A 15441-nucleotide genomic window follows, 5' to 3' on the forward strand; every position below is an offset into this window, starting at 1 on the left:
AAGAGAGAGACTACTAGTTGGAATAGCTTCTACCCACTTAGTAACGTAATCAACAGCAACTAAAATATGTGTATACCCATTAGAGGAAGGAAAAGGTCCCATATAATCAAAGCCCCAAACATCAAATGGTTCAATAACAAGTGAATAATTCATAGGCATTTCTTGACGTCTACTAATATTACCAATTCTTTGACATTCATCACAAGACAAGACAAACTTACGGGCATCCTTAAAGAGAGTAGGCCAATAAAAACGGATTGCAATACCTTATGTGCAGTTCTATCTCCAGCATGGTGTCCTCCATAAGCCTCAGAGTGACACTTGCGTAGGATCTGTTCCTGTTCATGCTCAGGTACACAACGTCTAATAACATCATCTACTCCTTCTTTATAAAGATGTGGGTCATCCCAAAAGTAATGTCTCAAATCATAGAAGAACTTTTTCTTTTGCTATGTGAAACTAGGTGGTATAAATTTAGCAACAAATAATTAGCATAATCAGCATACCATGGAGCAGTACGAGAAGCATTTATGACATTTAATTGTTCATCAGGAAAGCTATCATCAATAGGTAGTGGGTCATCAAGAACATTCTAACCTAGACAAGTTGTCTGCAACGGGGTTCTCAGCTCCCTTTCTATCAATAATATGCAAATCAAATTCTTGTAGCAAGAGAACCCATCTAATAAGTCTAGGTTTAGCATCTTTCTTTTCCATAAGGTATTTAATAGCAGCATGATCAGTGTGAATAGTTACTTTAGAATCAACAATATAAGGTCTGAACTTATCACAAGCAAATACAACTGCTAAGAATTTTTTTCAGTAGTAGCATAATTTCTCTGGGCATTGTCTAGAGTTTTACTAGCATATTGAATACATTTAATTTCTTATCAACTCTTTGCCCTAGGCAACACCTACACATAATCACTAGCATCACACATAATTTCAAAGGGTAAATTCCAATCAGGTGGCTGAACAATAGGTGCAGAAATCAATGCTTTCTTAAGTATTTCAAATGCTTCTACACAATCATCATCAAAGACAAAAGGAATATCTTTTTGTAATAGATTAGTCAGAGGCCGAGAAATTTTTGAGAAGTCCTTAATGAACCTCCTATAAAACCGTGACCGAGGAAGCTTCTTATACCTTTAATGTCCTTGGGACATGGCATCTTTTCAATAGCATCAACTTTAGCTTTATCAACTTCAATACCTCTTTCAGAAATTTTATGCCCCAAGACAATACCTTCATTAACCATAAAGTGGCATTTCTCCCAATTCAGAACAAGATTAGTTTCTTCACATCTCTGCAAAACTCGATCAAGGTTGCTCAAGCAATCATCAAAAGAGGATCCATAAACGGAGAAATCGTCCATGAAAACCTCACATATCTTTTCACAAAAGTCAGAAAATATAGCCATCATGCATCTTTGAAAGGTAGCAGGTGCATTACATAAACCAAAAGGCATACGTCTATAAGCAAAAGTACCGAAAGGGCAAGTAAAAGTGGTCTTTGATTGATCATCAGCTGACACAGGTATTTGAGAGAAACGAGAGTAACCATCTAGAAAGCAAAAATGTGTATGTTTGGATAATCTTTCTAGCATTTGATCAATAAAAGGTAAGGGGTAATGATCTTTTTTAGTAGCCTTATTTAATTTGGAAATCAATTACCATCCTATAACCTGTAATAATTCTTTGCGGAATCAATTCATCTTTATCATTAGGAACAACAGTAATACCTCCCTTCTTAGGGACACAATGGACAGGACTTACCCACTGACTATCAGCAATGGGATAAATTATACCTGCCTCAAGGAGCTTTAATATTTCCTTTCTTACCACTTCTTTCATCTTAGGATTCAGCCGTCGTTGGTGATCAATAACTGGTTTGGCATCTTTCTCCAAATTTATTTTGTGTTGACATAGAGTGGGACTAATGCCCTTAAGATCATCAAGAGTATATCCAATAGCAGCACGGTGCTTCTTCAGAGTTTTCAATAATTCTCTTCTTCATGCTCTGAAAGGTTAGCACTAATAATAATCAAGGATATATCTTCTTTTCATCAAGATAAGCATATTTAAGAGTATCAGGTAATGGTTTAAGCTCAAACACGGGATCACCCTTGGGTGGAGGAGGATCCCCTAGGATTTCAACAGGCAAGTTGTGTTTCAGAATAGGTCCCTGTTTAAAGAATACTTCATCTATTTCCCTTCTTTCATTCATAAACATATCATTTTCATGGTCTAGCAAATATTGTTCTAAAGGATCAGTAGGAGGCACGGCAATAGAAGCAAGACCAATAATTTCATCTTTACTAGGCAATTCTTCATCACGGGGTTGTCTACGAAATTTAGAAAAATTAAACTCATGAGACATATCATCCAAACCAATAGTAACAACATCCTTCTTGCAATCTATCTTAGCATTAACAGTATTCAAGAAGGGTCTACCAAATATAATGGGACAAAAGCTATCTTGAGGGGAACCAAGAACAAGGAAATCAGCAGGATATTTAGCCTTCCCACACAAGACTTCAACATCTCTAACAATCCCAATTGGTGAAATAGTATCTCTATTAGCAAGCTTAATGGTAACATCGATATCTTCTATCTCAGCTGGTGCAATATCATGCATAATTTCTTTATATAAGGAAATAGGTATTGCACTAGCACTAGCACCCATATCACACAAGCCATGATAACAATGATCTCCTATTTTAACAGAAATAACAGGCATGCCTACCACAGGTCTATGTTTATCTTTAGCACCAGGTTTAGCAATTCTAGCAGTCTCATCACAGAAATAAATAACATGCCCATCATATATCTTTAACAATAGCAATATTAGGTTCAACTTTAACTTGCTCAGGAGGTGTATAAGTTCTAATATTACTTTTACGAACCACAGTTGAAGCTTTAGCATGATCCTTTATTCTAACAGGGAAAGGTGGTTTCTCAACATAAGCAGTAGGAACAATAGGATCATTATAAGTGATAGTCTTTTCTTCAACTTTAATAGGTGCAACTACTTTTACTTCAATGGGAGGATTATATTTAAACCACTTCTCCTTAGGGAGATCAACATAGTAGCAAAGGATTCACATAAAGAAGCTACTATCTCAGAGTCAAGTCCATATTTAGTGCTAAATTTACGGAAATCATCGATATCCATAAAAGATTTAACACAATCAAACTTAGGTGTTATACCTGACTCCTTACCTTCGTCGAGATCCCAATCTTCAGAGTTGCATTTAATTCTTTCCAATAAATCCCATTTGAATTCAATAGTCTTCATCATAAAAGGAACCAGTACAAGAAGTATCGAGCATGGAGCGATTGTTGTGAGAAAGCCGAGCATATTTTTTGAATAATCATTTCTCTTGAGAGCTCATGATTGGGGCATGAATATAACATTGACTTAAGCCTCCCCCAAGCTTGAGCGATGCTTTCTCCTTCGCGAGGCCAAAAATTATATATATAATTACGATCACGATGAACAAGATGCATAGGATAAAACTTCTGATGGAAATTCCAATTTCAACCGTTTGTAGTCCCATGATCCCATATCATCACATAGCCTATACCATGTCAATGCATCTCCCTTCAAAGATAAAGGGAAGACCTTCTTCTTGATAACATCATCGGGCATACCTGCAAGCTTAAATAATCCACAAACTTCATCCACATAGATTAAGTGTAAGTCGGGATGCAATGTTCCATCTCCTGCAAAAGGATTAGCTAGCAGTTTCTCTATCATACCCGAAGGAATTTCAAAGTAAACATTTTCAGTAGGTTCAGTAGGTTGAGGGGTAACTAATTGTGGTTCCGGACGAGGTGAAGATACCCCGAACAAACCCCTCAAAGGATTATGTTCCATAGTAACAAGTGACAGTAAATTTCAGCACACTATATAATTTTTCCTTACCAAATTCCACCTACCAAAGGCGCTTCACTCCCCGGCAACGGCGCCAGAAAAGAGTCTTGATGACCCACAAGTATAGGGGATCTATCGTAGTCCTTTCGATAAGTAAGAGTGTCGAACCCAACGAGGAGCAGAAGGAAATGATAAGCGGTTTTCAGCAAGGTATTCTCTGCAAGCACTGAAATTATCGGTAACAGATAGTTTTGTGATAAGGTAATTTGTAACGAGTAGCAAGTAATAAAAGTAAATAAGGTGCAGCAAGATGGCCCAATCCTTTTTGTAGCAAAGGACAAGCCTGGACAAACTCTTATATGAAGGAAAGCGCTCCCGAGGACACATGGGAATTATCGTCAAGCTAGTTTTCATCCACGTTCATATGATTCACGTTCGGTACTTTGATAATTTGATATGTGGGTGGACCGGTGCTTGGGTGTTGTCCTTACTTGAACAAGCATCCCACTTATGATTAACCTCTATTGCAAGCATCCGCAACTACAACAAGAAGTATTAAGGTAAACCTAACCATAGCATGAAACATATGGATCCAAATCAGCCCCTTACGAAGCAACGCATAAACTAGGGTTTAAGCTTCTGTCACTCTAGCAACCCATCATCTACTTATTACTTCCCAATGCCTCCCTCTAGGCCCAAACAATGGTGAAGTGTCATGTAGTTGACGTTCACATGACACCACTAGAGGGATGACAACATACATCTCATCAAAATATCGAACGAATACCAAATTCACATGACTACTAATAGCAAGACTTCTCCCATGTCCTCAGGAACAAATAACTACTCACAAAGCATATTCATGTTCATAATCAGAGGGGTATTAATATGCATAATGGATCTGAACATATGATCTTCCACCAAGTAAACCAACTAGCATCAACTACAAGGAGTAATCAACACTACTAGCAACCCACAGGTACCAATCTGAGGTTTGGATACAAAGATTGGATACAAGAGATGAACTAGGGTTTGAGATGAGATGGTGCTGGTGAAGATGTTGATGGAGATTGACCCCCTCCCGATGAGAGGATCGTTGGTGATGACGATGGTGATGATTTCCCCCTCCCGGAGGGAAGTTTCCCCGGCAGAACAGCTCCGCCGGAGCCCTAGATTGGTTCCGCCAAGGTTCCGCCTCGTGGCGGCGGAGTCTCGTCCCGAAAGCTTGCTTATGATTTTTTCTCGATGAAAGACTCCATATAGCAGAAGATGGGCATCGGAGGGCCACCAGGGGGCCCACGAGGCAGGGGGCGCGCCCCCACCCTCGTGGCTGGTGGGTGGCCCCCCTCTGGTACTTCTTGCGCTCAGTATTTTTTATATATTCTGGAAATAACTTCCGTGAAGTTTCAGGACTTTTGGAGCTGTGCAGAATAGGTCTCTAATATTTGCTCCTTTTCCAGCCCAGAATCCCAGCTGCCGGCATTCTCCCTCTTCATGTAAACCTTGTAAAATAAGAGAGAATAGGCATAAGTATTGTGACATAATGTGTAATAACAGCCCATAATGCAATAAATATCGATATAAAAGCATGATGCAAAATGGACGTATCAAGCTGCAAGATGGAGGAGAATAGTTCTGTCAGTGAACATATACTCAGAATGTCTGGATACCACAACCACTTGACTCAACTAGGATTTAATCTTCCTGATGATTGTGTCATTGAAAGAGTTCTTCAATCATACTGCCACCAAGCTAGAAAAGCTTCGATGATGAACTATAATATGCAAGGGATGGATAAGACAATTCCCGAGCTCTTCGCAATGCTAAAGGCTGCGGAGGTAGAAATCAAGAAGGAGCATCAAGTGTTGATGGTTAATAAGACCACTAGTTTTCAAGAAGATTCGAAGTGAAGAAGCCCAAGTCTGGACCTAAGCCTGAGACTGAGTGCTTCTACTGCAAAGGTACTGGTCCCTGGAAGCGGAACTGCCCCAAGTATTTGGCGGATAAGAAGGATGGCAAAGTGAAAGATATATTTGATATACATGTTATTGATGTGTACCTTACTAATGCTCGTAGTAGCGCCTGGGTATTCGATACCGGTTCTGTTGCTCGAAACTCGAAACAGGGGCTACGGATTGAACAAAGATTAGCTAAGGACGAGGTGACGATGCGCGTGGGAAATGGTTCCAAAGTCGATTTGATCAGCCGTCAGCACGCTACCTCTACATCTAACCGTCGGGATTAATTTTAGACCTAAATAATTGTAATTTGGTGCCAACGTTGTGCATGAACATTATATCTGGATCTTGTTTGATGTGAGACGATTATTCATTTAAATCGGAGAATAATGGTTGTTTTGTTTATATGAGTAATATCTTTTATGGTCATGCACCCTTGATGAGTGGTCTATTCTTGTTGAATCTCGATTGTAGTGATACACATATTCATAATATTGAAGCCAAAAGATGCAAGGTTAATAATGATAGTGCAACTTATTTGTGGCAACTGCCGTTTAGGTCATATTGGTATAAAGCGCATGAAGAAACTCCATGCTGATGGGATTTTGGAATCACTTGATGGTTGCGAAGCATGCCTCGTGGGTGATATGTCCATTTTGCATCATGCTTTTATATCAATATTTATTGCATTATGGGCTGTTATTACACATTATGTCACAATACTTATGCCTATTCTCTCTTATTTTACAAGGTTTACATGAAGAGGGGGAATGCCGGCAGCTGGAATTCTGGGCTGGAAAAGGAGCAAATATTAGAGACCTATTCTGCACATCTCCAAAAGTCCTGAAACTCCATGGGAATTATTTTCAGAATATATAAAAAATATTGGGCGAAAGAAGTACCAGAGGGGGCCACCCACCGTCCACGAGGGTGGGGGGCGCACCCTACCCCCTGGGCGTGCCCCCTGCCTCGTGGGCCCCCTGGTGGCCCTCTGATGCCCATCTTTGGCTATATGGAGTCTTTCGTCGAGGAAAAAAATCATAAGCAAGCTCACGGGACGAAACTCCGCCGCCACGAGGCGGAACCTTGGCGGAACCAATCTAGGGCTCCGCGGAGCTGTTCTGCTGGGGAAACTTCCCTCCGGGAGGGGGAAATCATCACCATCGTCATCACCAACGATCCTCTCATCGGGAGGGGGTCAATCTCCATCAACATCTTCACCAGCACCATCTCATCTCAAACCCTAGTTCATCTCTTGTATCCAATCTTTGTATCCAAACCTCAGATTGGTACCTGTGGGTTGCTAGTAGTGTTGATTACTCCTTGTAGTTGATGCTAGTTGGTTTACTTGGTGGAAGATCATATGTTCAGATCCATTATGCATATTAATACCCCTCTGATTATGAACATGAATATGCTTTGTGAGTAGTTACGTTTGTTCCTGAGGACATGGGAGAAGTCTTGCTATAAGTAGTCATGTGAATTTGGTATTCGTTCGATATTTTGATGAGATGTATGTTGTCATCCTCTAGTGGTGTCATGTGAACATCGACTACATGACACTTCACCATTGTTTGGGCCTAGAGGGAGGCATTGGGAAGTAATAAGTAGATGATGGGTTGCTAGAGTGACAGAAGCTTAAACCCTAGTTTATGTGTTGCTTCGTAAGGGGCTGATTTGGATCCATATGTTTCATGCTATGGTTAGGTTTACCTTAATACTTCTATTGTAGTTGCGGATGCTTGCAATAGGGGGTTAATCATAAGTGGGATGCTTGTCCAAGTAAGGGCAGTACCCAAGCACCGGTCCACCCACATATCAAATTATCAAAGTACCGAACACGAATCATATGAACGTGATGAAAACTAGCTTGACGATAATTCCCATGTGTCCTCGGGAGCGCTTTCCTTTATAAGAGTTTGTCCAGGCTTGTCCTTTGCTACAAAAAGGATTGGGCCATCTCTGCACCTTATTTACTTTTATATTGTTACCCGTTACCAATTACCTTATCACAAAACTATCTGTTACCGATAATTTCAGTGCTTGCAGAAATACCTTGCTGAAAACCGCTTATCATTTCCTTCTGCTCCTCGTTGGGTTCGACACTCTTACTTATCGAAAAGGCTACGATAGATCCCCTACACTTGTGGGTCATCAAGACTCTTTTCTGGCGCCGTTGCCGGGGAGTGAAGCGCCTTTGGTAGGTGGAATTTGGTAAGGAAAAATTTTATATAGTGTGCTGAAATTTACTGTCACTTGTTACTATGGAACATAATCCTTTGAGGGGCTTGTTCAGGGTATCTTCACCGACCAGTAGAGCAAAGAGTTGCTCCTCAACCTACTGAACCTACTGAAAATGTTTACTTTGAAATTCCTTCGGGTATGATAGAGAAACTGCTAGCTAATCCTTTACAGGAGATGGAACATTACATCCCGATTTGCACCTAATCTATGTGGATGAAGTTTGTGGATTATTTAAGCTTGCAGGTATGCCCGAGGATGTTATCAAGAAGAAGGTCTTCCCTTTATCTTTGAAGGGAGATGCATTGACATGGTTTAGGCTATGTGATGATATTGGATCATGGAACTACAACGATTGAAATTGGAATTTCATCAAAGTTTTATCCTATGCATCTTGTTCATCGTGATCGTAATTATATATATAATTTTTGGCCTCGCGAAGGAGAAAGCATCGCTCAAGCTTGGGGGAGGCTTAAGTCAATGTTATATTCATGCCCCAATCATGAGCTCTCAAAGAAATGATTATTCAAAAAATTTATGCTCGGCTTTCTCTCAGTAATCGCTCCATGCTCGATACTTCTTGTACTTGATCTTTTATGATGAAGACTATTGAATTCAAATGGGATTTATTGGAAAGAATTAAACGCAACTCTGAAGATTGGGACCTCGACGAAGGTAAGGAGTCAGGTATAACACCTAAGTTTGATTGTGTTAAATCTTTTATGGATACCGATGCTTCCGTGAATTTAGCACTAAATATGGACTTGACTCTGAGATAGTAGCTTCTTTCTGTAAATCCTTTGCTACTCATGTTGATCTCCCTAAGGAGAAGTGGTTTAAATATAGACCTGTTATAGGCATGCATGTTATTTCTGTTAAAATAGGAGATCATTGCTAATGGCTTATGTGATATGGGTGCTAGTGCAAGTGCAATACCTCATTCCTTATACAAAGAAATTATGCATGATATTGCACCTGCTGAGATAGAAGAGATTGATGTTACAATTAAGCTTGCCAATAGAGATACTATTTCACCAGTTGGGATTGTTAGAGATGTTGAAGTCTTGTGTGGGAAAGTTAAATATCCTGCTGATTTTCTTGTTCTTGGTTCCCCACAAGATGACTTTTGTCCCATTATATTTGGTAGACCCTTCTTGAATACTGTTAATGCTAAGATAGACTGCAATAAGGATATTGTTTCTGTTGGTTTAGGGGATATGTCTCATGAGTTTAATTTTGCTAAATTTCGTAGACAACCCCATGATAAAGAATTGCCTAGTAAATATGAAATTATTGGTCTTGCTTCTATTGCCGTGCCTCCTATGATCCTTTAGAACAATATTTGCTAGACCATGAAAATGATATGTTTATGAATGAAAGAAGGGAAATAGATGAAGTATTCTTTAAACAGGGACCTATTTTGAAACACAACTTGCCTGTTGAAATCCTAGGGGATCCTCCTCCACCTAAGGGTGATCCCGTGTTTGAGCTTAAACCTTTACCTGATACTCTTAAATATGCTTATCTTGATGAGAAAGAGATATATCCTGTTATTATTAGTGCTAACCTTTCAGAGCATGAAGAAAAGAAATTATTGAAAACTCTGAAGAAGCACCGTGCTGCTATTGGATATACTCTTGATGATCTTAAGGGCATTAGTCCCACTCTATGCCAGCACAAAATAAAATTGGAGAAAGATGCTAAACCGGTTGTTGATCACCAACGACGGTTAAATCCTAAGATGAAAGAAGTGGTAAGAAAAGAAATACTAAAGCTTCTGGAGGCAAGGTATAATTTATCCGTTTGCTGATACTCAGTGGGTAAGTCCACCATTGTTGCCTGATAACCCACAAGTATAGGGGATCGCAATAGTTTTCGAGGGTAGAGTATTCAACCCAAATTTATTGATTCGACACAAGGGGAGCCAAAGAATATTCTCAAGTATTAGCAGCTGAGTTGTCAATTCAACCACACCTGGAAACTTAATATCTGCAGCAAAGTATTTAGTAGCAAAGTAATATGATAGTAGTGGTAACGATAGCAAAAGTAACGGTAGCAAAAGTAATGTTTTTGGTATTTTGTAGTGATGATAGCAATAGCAACGGAAAAGTAAATAAGCGAAGAACAATATATGGAAAGCTCGTAGGCAATGGATCAGTGATAGAGAATTATGCCGGATGCGGTTCATCATGTAACAGTCATAACCTAGGGTGACACAGAACTAGCTCCAATTCATCAATGTAATGTAGGCATGTATTCCGAATATAGTCATACGTGCTTATGGAAAAGAACTTGCATGACATCTTTTGTCCTACCCTCCCGTGGCAGCGGGGTCCTAGCGGAAACTAAGGGATATTAAGGCCTCCTTTTAATAGAGTACCGGACCAAAGCATTAACACATAGTGAATACATGAACTCCTCAAACTACGGTCATCACGGAGTGGTCCCGATTATTGTCACTTCGGGGTTGCCGGATCATAACACATAGTAGGTGACTATAGACTTGCAAGATAGGATCAAGAACTCACATATATTCATGAAAACATAATAGGTTCAGATCTGAAATCATGGCACTCGGGCCCTAGTGACAAGCATTAAGCATAGCAAAGTCATAGCAACATCAATCTCAGAACATAGTGGATACTAGGGATCAAACCCTAACAAAACTAACTCGATTACATGATAAATCTCATCCAACCCATCACCGTCCAGCAAGCCTACGATGGAATTACTCACGCACGGCGGTGAGCATCATGAAATTGGTGATGGAGGATGGTTGATGATGACGATGGCGACGGATTCCCCTCTCCGGAGCCCCGAACGGACTCCAGATCAGCCCTCCCGAGAGAGTTTAGGGCTTGGCGGCGGCTCCATATCGTAAAACGTGATGAATCTTTCTCCTTGATTTTTTCTCTCCGAACACGAATATATAGAGTTGGAGTTGAGGTCGGAGGAGCTCCAGGGGGCCCACGAGGTAGGGGGGCGCGCCCCCACCCTCGTGGCTAGGGTGTGGGCCCCCTGGTCTTGATCTTTTGCCAGTATTTTTTATTATTTCCAAAAATATCTCCATGAAGTTTCAGGTCATTCCGAGAACTTTTGTTTCTGCACATAAATACACCATGGAATATTCTCCATGAACAGGTCATTCCGAGAACTTTTGTTTCTGCACATAAATAACACCATGGCAATTCTGCTGAAAACAGTGTCAGTCCGGGTTAGTTCCATTCAAATCATGCAAGTTAGAGTCCAAAACAAGGGCAAAAGTGTTTGGAAAAGTAGATACGACGGAGACGTATCAACTCCCCCAAGCTTAAACCTTTGCTTGTCCTCAAGCAATTCAGTTGACAAACTGAAAGTGATAAAGAAAAACTTTTACAAACTCTGTTTGCTCTTGTTGTTGTAAATATGTAAAGCCAACATTCAAGTTTTCAGCAAAGATTATATAACTAACCATATTCACAATAACGCTTAGGTCTCATGTTTACTCATATCAATGGCATAATCAACTAGCGAGCAATAATAATAAATCTCGGATGACAACACTTTCTCAAAACAATCATAATATGATATAACAAGATGGTATCTCGCTAGCCCTTTCTGAGACCGCAAAACATAAATGCAGAGCACCTTTAAAGATCAAGGACTGACTAGACATTGTAATTCATGGTAAAAGAGATCCAGTCAAGTCATACTCAATGTAAACTAACAGTAATGAATGCAAATGACAGTGGTGCTCTCCAACTGGTGCTTTTTAATAAGAGGATGATGACTCAACATGAAAGTAAATAGATAGGCCCTTCGCAGAGGGAAGCAGGGATTTGTAGAGGTGCCAGAGCTCGGTTTTGAAATAGAGAATAATATTTTGAGCGGTATACTTTCATTGTCAACATAACAACCAAGAGATGGCGATATCTTCCATGCTACACACATTATAGGCGGTTCCCAAACAGAATGGTAAAGTTTATACTCCCCCTCCACCAACAAGCATCAATCCATGGCTTGCTCGAAACAACGAGTGCCTCCAACTAACAAGAGTCCCAGGGGGAGTTTTGTTTGCAATTATTTTGATTTGATTTGCATAAAGCATGGGACTGGGCATCCCGGTGACCAGCCACTTTCTCGTGAGTGAGGAGCGGAGTCCACTCCTCTTGAGAATAACCCGCCTAACATGGAAGATACGGACAGCCCTAGTTGATACATGAGCTATTCGAGCATACAAAACAGGATATTTATTTGAAGGTTTAGAGTTTGGCACATACAAATTTACTTGGAACGGCAGGTAGATACCGTATATAGGTAGGTATGGTGGACTCATATGGAATAACTTTGGGGTTTATGGATTGGATGCACAAGCAGTATTCCCGCTTAGTACAGGTGAAGGCTAGAAAAAGACTGGGAAGCGACCAGCTAGAGAGCGACAACAGTCATGAACATGCATTAAAATTAATCAACACCGAATGCAAGCATGAGTAGGATATAATGCACCATGAACATAAATATCGTAGAGGCTATGTTGATTTTGTTTCAACTACATGCGTGAACATGTGCCAAGTCAAGCCACTCGAATCATTCAAAAGAGGATACCACCCTATCATACCACATCACAACCATTTTAATAGCATGTTGGCACGCAAGGTAAACCATTATAAGCTCCTAGCTAATTAAGCATGGCATAAGCAACTATAATCTCTAATTGTCATTGCAAACATGTTTATTCATAATAGGCTGAATCAGGAACGATGAACTAATCATATTTACAAAAACAAGAGAGGTCGAGTTCATACCAGCTTTCTCATCTCAATCAGTCCATCATATATCGTCATAATTGCCTTTCACTTGCACGACCGAACGATGTGGATAATAATAATAGTGCACGTGCATTGGACTAAGCTGGAATCTGCAAGCATTCAATAAACAGGAGAAGACAAGGCAATATGGGCTCTTTTGTCAGATCAACAATAATGCATATAAGAGCCACTTCAACAATTTAATCATGGTCTTCTCCTATCGAACCCCCAAAGAAAAGAAATAAAACTATTTACACGGGAAAGCTCCCAACAAGCAAAAGAAGAACAGAAATCTTTTTGGGTTTTCTTTTTAATTACTACTACAAGCATGGAAAGTAAACTAATTAAAAGCTACAACTAATTTTTTTTGTTTTTCTTAAGGTTTATTAAACACACAAGAAGAAAGCATAAAAAGGAAAATAAACTAGCATGGATGATACAATGAAAAAGTATGAGCACCGACATCTAGCAATGAGTGTGTGAACATGAATGTAATGTCGGTGGGAAATACGTACTCCCCCAAGCTTAGGCTTTTGGCCTAAGTTGGTCTAATGCCACGGATGGCCTGGCGGATATCCAAAGTTGTAGTTGGGGTCGTACTGAGATGCAGCAGTCATTGCATCGTGGGCTGCAGCTTGGAGGCGAGCTATCTCAGCCCTCCTCTTATACTCTTCCGCCTCCTCTCTGGTTATAAATATCTCCCTTTTGCCTGAAAGTCAAAGAAAGTAGAAGCAGGGAGAGCGACGTGATAGGTGCGTCGTCTGTCAAAGATTAGTCGGTACTGGAGGAACTGATCGTTCCTCTCAACAAACTGATGACGAACCATAGCCTCATAATCCAAATAAGCAGGAGGCAACTCAATATCATCCTCACGTATGGTTATACCAAGAAAATTAGCTATGCGGGTTGCATAAATTCCACCAAAGAAATCTCCATTAAATCTATTAAGATGCAACCTACGTGCAACAATGGCTCCCAAATTATAAGATTTATCTCCTAACACAGCACTCCTAAGAATACTGAGGTCAGGGACACACATGTGACATGCTTCATCTTTACCGTTAATGCATCTACCTATGAAGAGAGCAAAATAATGTATAGCAGGAAAGTGAATGCTCCCTATGGTAGCTTGTGTTATATCTCTAGATTCCCACAGTTATACTAGCAAGAAAATCTCTAAATTCAGATTTGCGAGGTTCACTAGCACCCCATTGTGGAAGTTTGCAAGCAGTGGTAAAGTCCTCTAAGTCCATAGTATAAGAATTTTCATAAAGATCAAACAAAGGTTTGAGAATTGCGTGAAGATGAAAATTCAAACCTCCTCACAAAGGAACTAGTGAGATAGTGGTACTGACGGCACTTTTCTGCCTCGAAGCTCACAAGATCAGCATTACGCAAATATGCGTTAAATTCTTCCTTAATTCCTGCTCGATCCATGAAGTCCTCTGAAGGCCATTCACAAGGCCGCACTGGAGCGTCCCTTGGTGGCTCATCATCAGCATCACGCATTGCAAGCCTGGGTCCTTGTTTCCTTGAAGAACCACCTTGGTACATTTTCCTAAACATATTTCTTCCTCTGAAAAATTTCTGAAATTTTTAGTAACTTCAAAATAAAAGTGAACCAAACTCAACAAAATTGATAGCAACTACTCCTACAAGTGCCTAGAGCCTATATCATGCATCAAAACTACTTGGAACCACATAAATTTGACATGCAAGCTCAAGAACAGGGTCACCTAAGCAGCAAAAATATGCAATGAATAAAGCACTAGAACAAAAACTAATTGGACCATTGGAGGAGTCACATACCAAGGAACAATCCCCCAAAGCAGTTTTGTGAGAGGTGCTTTGAGCAAGGAGATCGAAAATCGCAGCAAAATGAGCTAGAACTCGTGCTTGAGCTGGATAATGGTGTTTGTGGGAGGAAGAAGGAGTGTGTGGGTGCAGGAATAAGTGGAGGAGGGCCACCGTGGGCCCACGAGGCAGGGGCGCGCCCTCCACCCTCGTGGCCAGGTGGATGCCCCCCTGCTGTGTTCTCAGTGCCAAATATTCTCAAATATTCCAGAAAAAATCATATTTAAATTTCAGGGCATTTGGAGAACTTTTATTTTCGGGGTATTTTTATATTGCACGGATAATCAGAAAACAGACAGAAATTACTATTTTTTGCTTTATTTAATATAAATAACAGAAAGTAAGAAAGAGGGTACAGAGAGTTGTGTTTTCTAATTCATCCATCTCATGATCATCAAAAGGAATCCATTAACAAGGTTGATCAAGTCTTGTTAACAAACTCATTCTGAATAACATGGAACCGGAGAATTTTCGAATAACACTAGGTTACCTCAGGGGATATGCACATCCCCAACAATAAGAATATCATATTTCTTCTTGACAGTAGGAAGAGGAAATTCAAAACCTCCAATAATAATGGAATTTTTCCAATAGAATTGATATTGTGGACTTGAGGTTGTTTCCTCGGAAAGTGTACCGTATGCTCATTACCATTAACATGAAAAGTGACATTGCCTTTGGTGCAATCAATAACAGCCCCTGCAGTATTCAAAAAGGGTCTTCCAA

The sequence above is a fragment of the Triticum urartu genome, chromosome 2 (genome assembly GCF_003073215.2).
Source record: "Triticum urartu cultivar G1812 chromosome 2, Tu2.1, whole genome shotgun sequence".
Classification (NCBI taxonomy): Eukaryota; Viridiplantae; Streptophyta; class Magnoliopsida; order Poales; family Poaceae; genus Triticum; species Triticum urartu.